The sequence below is a fragment of the Plectrocnemia conspersa genome, unplaced genomic scaffold (genome assembly GCF_051122295.1).
Source record: "Plectrocnemia conspersa isolate PC_06_02 unplaced genomic scaffold, ASM5112229v1 ptg000003l, whole genome shotgun sequence".
NCBI lineage: Eukaryota > Metazoa > Arthropoda > Insecta > Trichoptera > Polycentropodidae > Plectrocnemia > Plectrocnemia conspersa.
Window position 1 is genome coordinate 29,429,935 of NW_028277167.1, and position 14,579 is coordinate 29,444,513.

At 27.8% G+C, this 14,579-nt stretch overlaps 1 protein-coding gene across 2 annotated transcripts in view; it reads left to right on the plus strand.

Moving 5' to 3' along the window:
* Positions 1 to 14,579, plus strand: part of Gycalpha99B (guanylate cyclase 1 soluble subunit alpha 2) — a 233,366-nt gene that overhangs the window by 75,876 nt on the left and 142,911 nt on the right. Inside the window, exon 1 of one of the 2 annotated variants that reach the window (XM_088183128.1) lies at positions 7,277 to 7,403. The exons of the other annotated variant lie outside the window; for it this stretch is intronic. The gene's annotated coding sequence lies outside the window, so the exon portion shown is untranslated. Of the gene's footprint in view, positions 1 to 7,276; positions 7,404 to 14,579 lie in introns of those variants that run through there. 2 annotated transcript variants of the gene reach the window in all.

Genomic DNA, 14,579 nt, shown 5'->3' on the forward strand with positions numbered 1-14,579 from the left:
ATTACCACTTCTTCCATAACCTTTTATATACAATGCCACATGTAAATTGGTCTCATTTTTTTTTTCACTATTTTATATTTAAGGTATTATTATAATAAAAGCTTTCTTTATTATTAGGTAGTTATCCTTAATTTACTAGATAATGTAATTTAGTTCCTAGTATTTTTTATTTATTTATTTCGATCCAATTTATCAGTACTGGTTATTTGTTTCAATTTTTTCTAAAATTTTCTTGTGCAATTATTTTTATTTTTATTTTGTATGAATTTATGTATGAAACATAATAAATATAACCTTACTAATTTAATTTATGTGTAATGCTGCACCCGCTCTAATACGAATTCTCACGAACCACTACTAGTATATATGAAATTATGTTTTGTATATGTACATATATATGTATAACTTATTTGTTTAATGCCCATCATAACGCATTGGGAAAACCTGTTAAGTCATGATGGTCAGATTTGTAATATAAAATATTCACGCCTAACTTTATGCATTAGCGTATGTGTAGTATATGTATGTTTTTAAACATATAAACAATTATTACACGTAAGGGAATCCAGTCAAGTCATAACAGTAAGATTTTAAGCAAATAAAATTTAATTAAAAATCTAAAGTACAAGTAATAAAAAATGTAGATTATTTATTTTTTTACCAAACTCATTTGCTTTTATTACATTTTTTTAAATTTGGGGTAGGTAATGGGATGCGATAATGCGTTGTGTTTACGATCAAAGATTCAGCGGAAAAAAGTAACTAACGAAAGTCATTTACAGCTCGGGATTCGGCAAGTAATTAGCTAACGCATTTCGCTTGAGAGATTTTCGATACAAAAGTTGAAAACGGGCTAGGATCTAGATTGCGGTGTGTTTCCTTAATTAAATTAACAAACTTTTTAATCCCATGGCGGCGCTAGGGGTTGAAATTGTTTAATTTTTTACGCGGGTAACTAATTATTTTTTGGCTGTGATCAAGTTTAGACATAATCAACCAACGACTGGGATATTTAACATTCATTAAGGTGTAGAATTAAACAGCTACTTAATTAGTTTAAATAATACTAATGTAAAATGTTGTGATTAGAAAGAGCATATGTGAGAATTTTGCTTGTAACAAAGTCCCGTTGGGCAAAAATATGGGCTAATGCAATATAAATTATCAAATATCGTCGTAATTCAAATAATTTAATTTTTATAGCGTAACTTTATTGTTTGTCATATTCTTAAAATACATTTAGATAATTTAGCATATTAATTAAGTTTGCATATCAGGCGAAAAGTGATCTACGTTAAATAATTTCTTGCAACATAAAGAGCAATAGTACTAGTGTATTTTTATGGATCACGGATTTATTGGATGGCGTTTCTTTTTGATTGTGCGTTTCTAAAAAGTGTCAAATTACTAGAATGTTTCGATGTTTTTACTGTAAAAATATATAAAAGCCAGAATAGTGTATTTGCTAATATTTAAGCGTACAGGTCGTGCATAGTTGCTTTGATAATAGATATTTGATTTTTGAAGAGGGTCGTTAAAATGCGGCGTGCTTTTTAACGACTGCTAGATCCGTAGACACGGTTCGCGGGATTTCAGACACGCGTGTATCATGTCTTTTGACTAATGTTATGTTCGCAGGTTCAATAAACAAACGCTATAAAATTTATTAGCTGTGATAATAGTCTTTTTGTGATATACACAAAGTGTATATTTCATCTTTTTTATGGCAATAAATAAGGTTTTTAAACTCTTGTTTGATGCCATCGGTTTAGTTGTCTTTGAAGGGAAGCGGATTAAAATCAGTTTTTATGAGTTTTAGGTGGATGTATACAAAATATTCACGATGTACTATGCATTTACTCGTTTTCAGCACTTGTTACGTATTTATTTTGACTTTTATTGTAATTGTTCTTTTGCATTATAAAGCTACGAGTAAAAATATTGATTCATAAAATTTATAGTAATTGATTTTTTTATTATTAAAGTAAATTTTGCCCTATATTGTTAACTATTTTGATAATTTGTATTTATTTAATCATTATTATTATTTTTAGTAAATTAAGTAATATAAGCTTAGATATATAAATACATTGAAAAGATATAATATTTTCACTCTCTCGGTAATTAAGCATTCAGAGCGAATGAAGCATCTCACCTTTGAATTTTTTAGTTCACCTGTTTAATTGGAAGTGAAACAATTGCCAGAGAAACAATGGTCATTAACAGTTTATTCGTGACCCACTTTTTTCAATATTCTCGAAAGCTTTTTTTCACACAAAAAAATGAAATTCGTCGCGAAAGGTTGAAAAAAAAAGTGTATGCGCAGAGTTGCGAGAAAATCGTTTATAAAATACACAAAAAATACTTCATTTGTTATTGAATCAAAATATTGTGAAACAATAAACAAACCTGTAAATGAGATTCTATCACAACAGATAAATAAGAATGCTTTGTATTTTTTGCATGAATATTTATATAAATTTATATATTATTTATATATACGCTTTTGATTTATTCGTCATAGAAAAGGTAATAAGTTTCAATTTGTGTTGAATTCGTTTAGTAAATAAGAAAGAAATTAATCATCACAACGTTTAATTGTTAAAGAATATTCTTGCTCGTTTTTCATCCGAACGGAAGAAATTTATTAAATATTCGAGTGTTCAACTTTCTTATTGTTATGAAAAATGTTTGCTTATATTAAAAATGATCCTACGTTGAATAAAATACGGCGTTGTTTACATTAGAATGGATATATTATATTAGCGTTGTTGTCAAAAATTATTATATAAAATTATCAACAAATTAGTTTGCTACTAACCAATATTATAGAGGAGTGGAATAAATCGATGACAAATACATAAAAGACTATAGTTCGAATCCTTCGTAAATCCAAGTGTTTTTTTTTTATTTTATATCATATCTGAAAGATCAGAATTAGTGTTCATATAATAATTTAAATTTTTATCGATCATTACTTGAAAGTTTACTTTAAAACTTTTAAGTCCAAAAAACAAATTAAGCCAACTCATCTCTCAGGAGAAAATTTGCGGAAAAATATGTACAGACAAACATCGCATCTCACATATTGCTCCACAGCTTGTCCGCATTTCAATATTAAAATATAATAGCTGTCCTTATCGATATTGCTATGAACTTTTAATATGAGAGGGCTGATCAAAGTATTTTTAAACCGAATTTTGTTCAATAGGAGAGCGCAAAAACAATTATTACTTCTCAGAAGGCAAAAATTCACGTCAAAAGCAATAAAATCGTGTCGGCGCTGTCGCAGTGGGAACGCTCGGTAACGAGCGTTCCCACTGCGACAGCGACGGCACGATTTTATTGCTTTTGACGTGGATTTTTGACTTCTGAGAAGTGATAATTGTTTTTTGCGCTTTCCTATTGGGCAAAATTCGGTTTAGATGTGCTTTATTTGATTTTTCCTCGTAATATTGTTTTTAAAAGTCGAGCTCTGTAACGAGCGTTCCCACTGCGACGGCGACGGCACTATATTATTGCCTTTGACGTAGATTTTTGACATCTGAAAAGAGATAATTCTTTTTTGCGCTCTCCTATTGAGCAAAATTTGCTTTAGATGTTCTTTATTCGATTCTCACTCGTAATATTGTTACAAAAAGTCTTAATACAAACGCTTTTATTGCTTTTGAACTGGACTAAAAATTCACTATATGACTAATTATGAGGTAAACATTATGAGTAGATATTTTTTTTATTTTATACCTAATTAAAATATTTCGCATAAAATATGATTTCAGAAAATATGTCGCAACGGTGGCTAAATTTTAACTCGTACCTATTATTATTTTTTTAAGAAATTAAATTACGATTGTAAAAAACACATAAAATTCAGTTTTGTCATGAGGCCTGGAATCATTGTTTTCCCAGGGCTCGGGTTCGCTCTCGATCGCCAAGATCATTAACTCTGCGCTAACGAATTGCTTTACCTTTGTTATCGACCTAAGCCCGCTTTCCCGGTTTCCGCTCATAATTAGATTTGATGTTCTTTCAGCATTATTGAAGATGGAATCAGTTGTTGATTATGTTAACCTGGTTATATTTTGTACCAAAATATTCACAGTAAATAAATTAATTAATGAAGAAAAGCGCAAAAGTTATTATTATTGATAGTGTTTTTAAATCGCAAGGTTGTGTAAACTTTCGTGTTTTTTAAATAAGAGGATACATCAACCTTTTTTTTAATAAATGCTTAGAATAATGGGCTTGAAAAATATTTAAGTTCTGGCTTTGCGTTGAAAAACAAAATATAATTAAAAAACTTTGTTTATGCCTTTTCTTAAGAAAATATTACATTTCTTAAAAATTGTTGCCATTGTTTTAAAAATAACTAAGATTAGCACATTGATGATCGCTTCAATTTAATAAATATTTTTACCGCAGTCTTCCGATTAGAACAACCCACACTATATCACCGACATGTACATACATTTATTTACTTTGAAACTTTCTAAATTATTAGCTTTAATATTGCTGCTTTATAATGTATGAATTTGAACTTTAGTTAATCTATGTATATATATATTATTTATTGTTTGTACGCGTTACATCGATTATAGTGAAAATGTGCGGTACGCTTTGGCGTGAGAGCATAATGTATTCCGGATTAGGGTTCGGCTTATTTTATGCTGCGATTAATGAGTAAACAGATATTATCGAGTTATTACACAACGGGTTCACAATGCGCGTATAGAATAGAATCTGATGTCACCGAAGGTGTGAAAATAATCGAAACCACAAAAACGGTAATGGCTTTTTGGATTATCTTGTCTGACCTTCCGCGCTGCACGTTTACATAAAAGTGCTTGATAATGGTAATTAGGCTTAATTGATCTTTCAAGCCGCCATATTTGATGGATTCTGACTAAAGTCATAAATCATGTATCAATTACGTATTTTGTTACACAATAATAGCGTATAAATAAATCAGTTCATGTTAAGGAGATGTATTAAAATATTGATCTTATCGAGAGTCTCTATATTAAAAAGTTAATTAATAAAATAGCATATAATCATTAATGATTAAAAATTGTTAGATACAGTTGTATCGAAGCAGATACGATTTCTTTGCAACATCAGTAAAATCATTCATCACCTCTCCAAAAAAGCGTTAAATAGTTGGCTAACACATAGACTCCAAGCGCAATTTAATAAACATAATTTGCAATTTTTATCTAAAGGGCTTGCCACCATTGCGCACCTTAGACCGATATTTATTAAAAATAGAGTGCTAACTACAATATTAAAAAATCTATAAATAATTATTTAGACTCGTTTTAACATATGCCTGCCATAATACTAATCTTAAAAAATGTATATAAGCCTTCAAATAACAACATATAAAGAAAACTCATTTTCATATCAGAAAATATTATACAAATATTTCGCAAAGCTAATCTCGTATATCGGTGACTATGATAAAACAGTATATTTAAATACAAGCACAAAATTCCACAGTACATATTGCTTTAAAAGCTAAAGACAACATATAAATGGTTCTAGTTCTTCAATAAAATGTACTCAAATTAACACTTAATTAATTTTATTTTTTCTTGTTTCATATATTTTTATTTTTCTTTTGCTTAAATTAGATATTGTATTATTTTTTTCTTTGAATCATAACCACAGACGATTTATTTATATTTTTGTTTTTATCAAATTGTAAACATAAAAATGGTTATAAATCAATAACATATGTAATATGTATATATTATATAAATCGTATGTTCGTTAAATTATTCATAATATTAAAATAAACGTATTTCAAATATAAAAAAATAGTACATTTTAAATAGTTATGAGCTCTCGGGCCTTACGCCAGCGCTTCGCCCTTAGTCGGTTAAATATCCACTGGAGGCATCTCCAGAGGGAGACCCTTGACTCACTTTAAACATTGCTAAATTATCTAAAAAGAATAGTAAAAATGGCTCATTTTTTATCTTTATATTTGAAAAAAGTAGTATTAAAATATTTTATGTCGATATTTCAATACTTATATCAATAAAATTTATATTTTAAAAAGCAATTAATTTTCAAATTAGACAAGTGTTTCAATAAGATTAAGTGTTCATTTGGCATTTAGAAATATTTAAAGTACAGGTTGGCAATAAGTTCTTGCACATTTAAAAATTAAATAAAAAAATATCATATAATATTGAATGTTAATTTTACTGATGGAACACAATTGGAAAAATCATGTCTTAAAAATAGTCTCGTGGGTTTGTTCCCCTAAAAATGTTTTAATGTTATCTATGAGTACGTTTAAATATATAAATATCATTTTTCTAATTGCAGTTTAGTTTTATTTAGAATCGTGCGTTTTAATAAATGGATTAATATGTATTTTGCAAAAAATATATTTATATTAAATATTTTTTCGTTAAAGTATACAATGGAACTTAGAGATGTAATAAAACTTATAACCATTTTTAAGATTATTATTAAAACAATCTTGTGACCTTAGTTATGGTATCTAGTATAATATTCTATTATCAAAAACTCCTTAAGATATATTATATAAAATATATGCTTCAATATTTTTTTTATTTAAGTATTGATAAATTTATAATAAATCAAAATACGATTATTGTAATTTTATATATTTAGTCAGCTAAGCAACTAACTAAATATTTATAAATAAAAACTTTTGTTTAAAAAATGTTTACTACAACATGAGTATTTTTTATTAATTTGGTTCACAGTTTATATCATTGTATATGATGATTTTATAAGAAATAATTTAGATTAGATTGATCATATTTATTTCGTAGTATCTATAGTATTAACTAATTGATTTAAAAACATATTTTAACACATTTTATAAATGCAACGCTATTTTAAAAAATAATTTTATGACATGACCTAAAACTAATCGGATTTCAACTAGAGCCATGACAAATTCTATTATAACATAATACAAACCAAGGGGCGAACAGTTCTGACGTAACAAAAAATAGGTCATAAGCATCCCGCTGCCAAATTAAATTTGAATTCGAGCAAACAAAAAAAACTACAGCCGTGCAGAATATAATAAAATCTGCTGCAGGGGAATATGCAATTTCGACGTATTCTTTCCGAAGTGGCAATATAGGCCGCTGGAGTGCAGTTTATAACGAGATCGTTATGAATCTTGGTCGCGTATATCCCGCAAGACGGTTGCATTCGCTAGAAACGGAATTAAGGGTTGAAAGGCGAAACGAGGGGTGGCGGAGGAGGGGGAGGGTTTCCACGCGGCTTCAGTCGCTGCCGGAACGCCGTTCCGGACGCACCCTTACGGCCGCAGCGCGTGCCGCCCACGCGCTCCTCAGCTGTCAAATCGCGCGCACTTTTCACAACTGCTCCACCCCCACCACTTTCTGCATCGGGTATGTCACTTACTTTAATCATATTTATATAATGTATATCTACATACGTGCATAAGTAGACTTTTAGTTATATTACTTCATGATAAATTTATCGGCATTGACCCGAATAAGTCTTAATATCGCGCGCTAGTGGAAGATTTTGCACTATTGTCAGTGACTCTCAAAATTTATTTAATATGAAAATGTACTCAATGTTTGCTGTAGTTATGGAAGATAATTTTATTGCATGCTGGTTTAAGTTTTTACAAAGATTCTCAACTATTTTTATACATTTAATTACTTGAAATCTAAGATAACCTCAGCGAAAAATTCGATTTTTAACAATCGTTGTTTTTAACAAAACTTGTTAATATGTTATAGAAATTATTTTATTATATTATTCATTTTAAGTCTCTAATGTGCCAATAAAAATTATCATTTAGATTACCTAAAGTCAAGTTGCTAAATATGTTTGTAATTAAAATCACATTTCTGAGAAAAATAAAAGGAACAAGGAATCTGAAATAAGCTTTATTGTTTTTGTAAACAGTGCTGTAAATAAATCTATTTTTATTTTCATTGAGAATTATAAAGGTTATAATTTAAACATTAGACAAATTATTTATTACGTTTTTTTATTTACCTAATATAATACTCTTTTTATTAAAAATATTGTAGGTAAATTATGATGATTTCGGTCAAATGTATACTTGTAAAAAAAGGTTATCCTTTTGCATTTTTATTATTATATCTGTAATCTATTATTTTTATCTTACTGCTTCATATAAATTAATATAAAGATAACTGTTCTTTACTTATTATTAGGCTTTAAAAATTTTGCTATTAGTTACACCTTTTTTAGGATTACTTTTTTATCTTACTGTGTAAGCATTTTTATAATATTGTTGTCCATTTAAATTTTATATTGGTAATATAAAAAAATTATAAGTGTTTTTAATATATATTTAAACTTAATTTTATATCATAAAACAACGATGCTAAAATATTTTTTTATTGTGCAAATATTGTATTTTTATTTACCAATGTGTATTTTATTTTTTTGCAGTACCTCAATATTTTTCATTAGATTAAAAGCTAGAAAATTCTTAAAAAAAATCACTACTTACGATATTAAATTTATGTGGTATTCCAAGTCACCACTTAATATTAAGCTAATTTTTACACTAATACTTACATAAAATAATGTTAAATTGCATAAATAGGTTATATATGTAGAAAAAAATTGAATTGTTTTACTGCAAATTAAAAATCTAATTCGCTCGAGAACGCTCCTCTTGCATGAGCCATCTAGCGTGATTTAGGCAATAGCTAAAAAAACTGGGATGGTGCTCTTCTGCTTTAGATATTTAATGGTATAATTTTTGTCAATATAAAGACCATCATGACGCATGTTTTGAATTTTGGCATGATGGTCAAATTTCAATAAAAAAAATATAGAACTAATGTGAAGCAGGCTCGTAAGATCTGGCTCTTGATATTTTGACACCTCTTGTTTTTTTTTAAGGGGCTATCTCAAAAGTTGTGTTTACTTGAATAAACCAACCACACTAACTCCAACATCACATGTTTTGTCATTCAAGCTATGCCTAATATATTAATAAGACTTACGATGTACTGTAAAAAAATAGTCGCCACAAATATTGCTCGGGACGAAACCCGGTTGTGCACAAAATCGATATAAAACAGCTGTGAACTTAAAACTATAATATTTTTTTTACTAACCGGTTTATTTTTTTTTTTGTTATTGTTGATCATATGATCTAAAACATAAAGGTTTAGCAAATGGGTTATTGTCAGTTTAGCAATGAAACACATTTATTATTAAAAATTATAACTAATACGATGCTGAACGCCGAATGGCAGTCGTTCTCCCTTCGCTTCATCAAGCCAAGTGTCCATATTAGCAGCCGCAGTGCTGCCAGAGAACCGCATGACTCCAAAGTAGCCACCTTTGCCTAGTCCTCACAAATTTTATTGTTATTTATTTATTTATTTTATTAACTTATTTTGCTTTATAACTAATCTTTCAAAAAATTAAGTAAATAGTAAAAAATATATACCAAAAATTATCATATAAAAATATCATAGTTACAATTGTAAGCATTCAGCTTCAAAGCAATGAAGCATAATTTTTAATATTAACTAATCGTGAGAAAATAAAAAAACTGTATAAACTTAAAAAAAATTGATAGCCATAAGACGAAACAAATTTATTATAATGTGATTTAAATTTATACTACATCCAACCAGTGAAATAAAAATACCTGCAAAAAAATCAATGTCAGTTTTGTATAAGATTATAAATCATTTTACATATATTATTAAAATGATTATCACGTTTTAATACAGAGATATAATGTAAATAGCTATACATATATCACACTTATTCGCATATAATGATAATGCTACTACTACATAATTGCATTTCTTCAATCGATTTATATTATTTTATATAAAATGTTTTAAAACTATCATAGTATAATATAATTATTCAAGTAATAACAATACCTATTATTTTAAGTATTATTTTATGGAATATATATTCTCTCATGGAATATATATTGTTCTCAACAAACTAAAAAACATTTATGAAATAGTCTTAATCACAATACATAGTTTTTTAAATGTAAAAAAATAAATAAATAATAATTATCGAATTATTAATATTCGGTGTGTTTTTGTGGTGCAAAATCTAAATTGTTTGCTTACAATTCTATATGTTATGTAAGACCACCATAAAACAACAAGTTAATGCCATTATGAAGCGTATGATTTCGTAATATTAATGTTACAATTTTTAACAAAAAAAATAATCAGGGGAGCCTTTACATTCGATCAAACTTTACGTACCTTTGTATCTTGTTTTTTATATGCGCTTCATTGTTTTTATGTCATAAGTGATAAATCAATTTGCAACAACATCTATGCAGAAATTTTATTTAAATGCTGCTTTTGTTTAAGACAAGTTATTCTGCTAGTATAGGATATTAAATTCTACAGCAAATTCTTCTCTAGTAATTTAGCGAGTACTAAGCATAATATCTTTATTGCCCATATCTCTCGTCGTTGTTGATGTCTTTACGCTATTCTTAAAAACGTTTGTACCTTAAAAATAAATTTATCTATTTTAGTACAACTTGCCGCATTGTTATTGTTATGTAAACGTACATGACGATCGGAAATTTAGACCATAAACAATATTATTTGGTGCCATTACAAATTCTATTCTATCAATAACGCTTTTGTAATGGTAAAATTAATTGCGTCTAATATGAATAACAATTGAAATGCATATCACAGATAATAGTAAACATATAAAGAAATTATGATTTTAATTAAAAATGTAAATGAAATATTAATAAAAAAATCTTGCTCAAAAAACTAAAGGTGAAATCAACGTGTAATTTCGTATATTTGGTGAAAATCTTAATTGTTAGTACACCTCATTTATTTAATAATAAATTAAACGCAACTATTTGGTATTAAATTGTATTTAGTTTCAACCACAATTTAACGACTATTAAATACGGGTATAATGAAATAGAAATTCACTTGAATCCGAAACAGGTCTTGAATAGGCTTACCGAACACAAAACATCGTATAACTATATTACTCTAAAATGTTTGTACATAATCAAACATAGACACGATATCTCTTTTGTAAAAAAAAAACACCAGATAGATGCCGCTTCTCTAGCTTTTCGTATTTACTGAGTAAGCAATAATGTATTAAATAAATACACATAGGAGAGAAGAGAGAGAAAAACTAGAACTCACAGTCACAGTAGTTACGCATCCTTAACTCCGCGAAAAATAAATCAACGTCTAGGTTCGTTTTATTTTTTCGCTCGGCTCCAACGGTCCTAATGTAGCCAAATGGTTTTTCTTCAAATGTCCACAGTGCCAAGACGATTATAGTACGAGTGGAAAACATCTTGAATTTTCCACTTTCAATTTTCTCCAGGACTAAAATTAAAAACCCATTTATTTCGGACAATCCCGACGGCGAGCCGCGCTTAAAATTTAATCTTGGCAGGTACTAAATGTATAATTTAATTTTAAGCAGTATTATCTCCATTGAATAAATAATTTAAATAATTGTATTTGTTATAATGCTTATAATAGGTAATAAATACGCATGAATTACAAGTACATATGCAAATAAATAAATAAATAAAAACTGAGCATTATTAAAAATTACTTTTTCTTCGCTGTGACATCACTACTAAGGATCGTGACTAACATAAAAATTTTGAGAGATGCCTGCGAGGTTTCTGACTTAATCGTTCCATTTACCTGAAAAACTTTCTCTCCCTTGACTACCTTCAATATTAACTGTCACCGCAAGCCTCTTTAGTACTTCCAGTATCAATTAAATTGTGTTTTTCGATCAATTTTTTTACCCAGTAATCGGGTCGATTTTCGGTCGATCATTACAGATTAAGATTTCATAGATTTACACAAATAAATATCGTAATAAATAAATAAAATAAAAATAAGCAGTACATTGTTGTCACTTATTTACTGTCTCATTTCCTATTGATTGTCTTAGTTCTGTTGTAACGCATAAGGCTAAAGCCTGTCATTTTGCAGTGAAAGATTCACAATAAACTAATAAATTATTCATTTAAAGAAATTTATTATTCCTAGACTGAAAGCCTGGGAATAATCAGTAATCTCAAATAGACGCATTCATTCGATATTTGAATTTGAACACGTGTCATACCACCAACAAATATAGCTTTTAACCCTTTGGAGTCTTTTGACCACGCGTATTGAACATCTGTTTTTTACTGGCAGTTCTTATTGTCCATAACGTCTAAAAATTTTTTTTTGCTTCTTAAAATTAATAATATTATTTATAAAATAAATAAATAAAACGTTTTTAAAATATTTTATTTAATATATAAATATCTCTATATAGTATAATAAAAAAATCTTTGAATTAACTTTCACGCGTCCATGCTAATATGCTTGATCTAAGAATTTCGTAAGAGAGAAATGGTTGAGTATATCCCATTTTCTCTTGCATGAATTTACTTGTACGTATGCGAGCGAGATGCACAAGTGCGTGTGACAGAACGAAAGAGCTAGGGCAAAGTGCCTCACGCTCTGACGCGCTTTGACACACGCATCAGACGGCGTTTCAAACGTGCGTCAGATTTTTTTTACCTGTCGTCGGGAGATTTACGTCAAAGTTCAGAATATTTCTGCGCTTCTCAATTTATTTTCGATTTTTTAAGTATATTTAATATTATTACTGCGTTTAATAATTTTAATATTAAAATAATATTTATAGCAACGGTGTATCGTGCTTTGTTTGTCACATGTTCAAATGCATTAAGTTTTAAAATTACCAGATTGCTAGGCATTTAGATTTTTTTTTAATTTATTATTTTTGTATATTATATATTTATTATTTATTATTTTTGTTTATATTGAAAAAAAATTATTCAGTTATAAAAATTAAATCTCAATAAAAAAATTAAAATCTAGTAATAAATATATAAAAAAAAAATATATTTTTAATTATTAAAGTGTTATTTTTTAATCTTTATTTCTTATTATATTTAAAATGTAATATTAAATATTTTTCCTTTCATTATATTTAATAATCATTAAATTTTTATTTTAAATAAATTTATTCAAAATCGTTTGCACTTAGGGCAACTAATTAAGGATAATGATCTAAAGATCATTGTCATTAATAAATGTTGCCCTAAAGTTTTTTTTTGTCTTATTTATAGGACAAAAAAAACAAAAACGTTTTTTTTGTCTTATAAATAAGAAAAAAAATAACCTTTGTACCTTACCCTTCATTTCATGGTGTTGCAAATTTGTAACCTACTGTACTTTATTTTCATAATGTTGCATATTTTTAACATACTATTTATACTGAAATATATATTTTATTCCTTATCATATAGAGAAATATTTAACCTTTAATATTTTTTCAACGATGAAAAAATCATAAAATATAGAGTTAAAAAAATTTGGACTACAAAGGTTTAAAACATAGTTGCATGGAAAAAAATAGATAAATTTAGCAGCATATTCTTTGATTATAAAAAATTCACGAGTAGATAAGAAAATATTTTTATTGCGTCTAGTATAAATTATTATAATGCGATTTTTTTAACATTTTGTTAACCTGGTGTACATAGAAAATAGTTCACAAGATTCAACAAAAAAACGGTTTAACCAGAAAATATTCGTCATTAAATGAGCCTAACAAGTTAAAACGTCATGAATAAAATTTTATCTTCTTGTTATATTTATCTTATTGATTTAAGTGTCTTATATTTATATCTCTTTATTTAGGTGTCATTATGCAATCTGTATTATAAACAAATAATAAATATAAATAAACAACGTTTTAAATAAAAAAATAAAAAATCACGGTTAATATTGGTTCTTTAACATCAAGACAAAATTTTATGTTTATGTCTTTTGTAAATATTGCACTGAAATGCTGTTATTTGTACTTTTTTATGTATGAGTATATATATACTAAGAACAGAGGGTTAGAATTAATTTGCAATTTTGAATGAGTTAATATGCTTATTGTATAATATTATATAAACCCTATTATTATCGTTCCTTATCTATTATATATCCTACCTGCTGATAAAAGGAATATGTATGTATGTATAATACATACAGAAAGTATATATGAAATTCAATAGTTTTGCAAATAATATGTTTTCAAGCTGTTATCTGAACATATTCGAATCCTCATATGTATATGTTTTTCTCTATACTTTTAAACCAGAGTCATGTTTTATTCATGTGTAACATAATTCTAATATATGTTACCACTACATTTACCCATACATATGTATATAAATCACTCACTTCAATATGCAATGAAAGGACTACTATGTCAACTGAATATTATAAATGCTTTCAAGCTGCTGCAGCACTCCCTTGTCGTCATCGCATTATTCCCAGAAACGTGCCACTTACCTACTATACAAATTGACTGCAGGTATCTACTCTTGAATGCAAATTCCCCACTAAATTAATTTGGGATCAAGACGCCTCGGAATGCTATTTTGAACTCCATATGTATTGTGTTCACACTTGCATTCTCGCAGTTCAAACGGCTCGTTTGACCGTGGCAGCGGTTTGACCCTAAAATTGGACATTTGCTCGGTGAGTGGAAGTGGGCCAGAC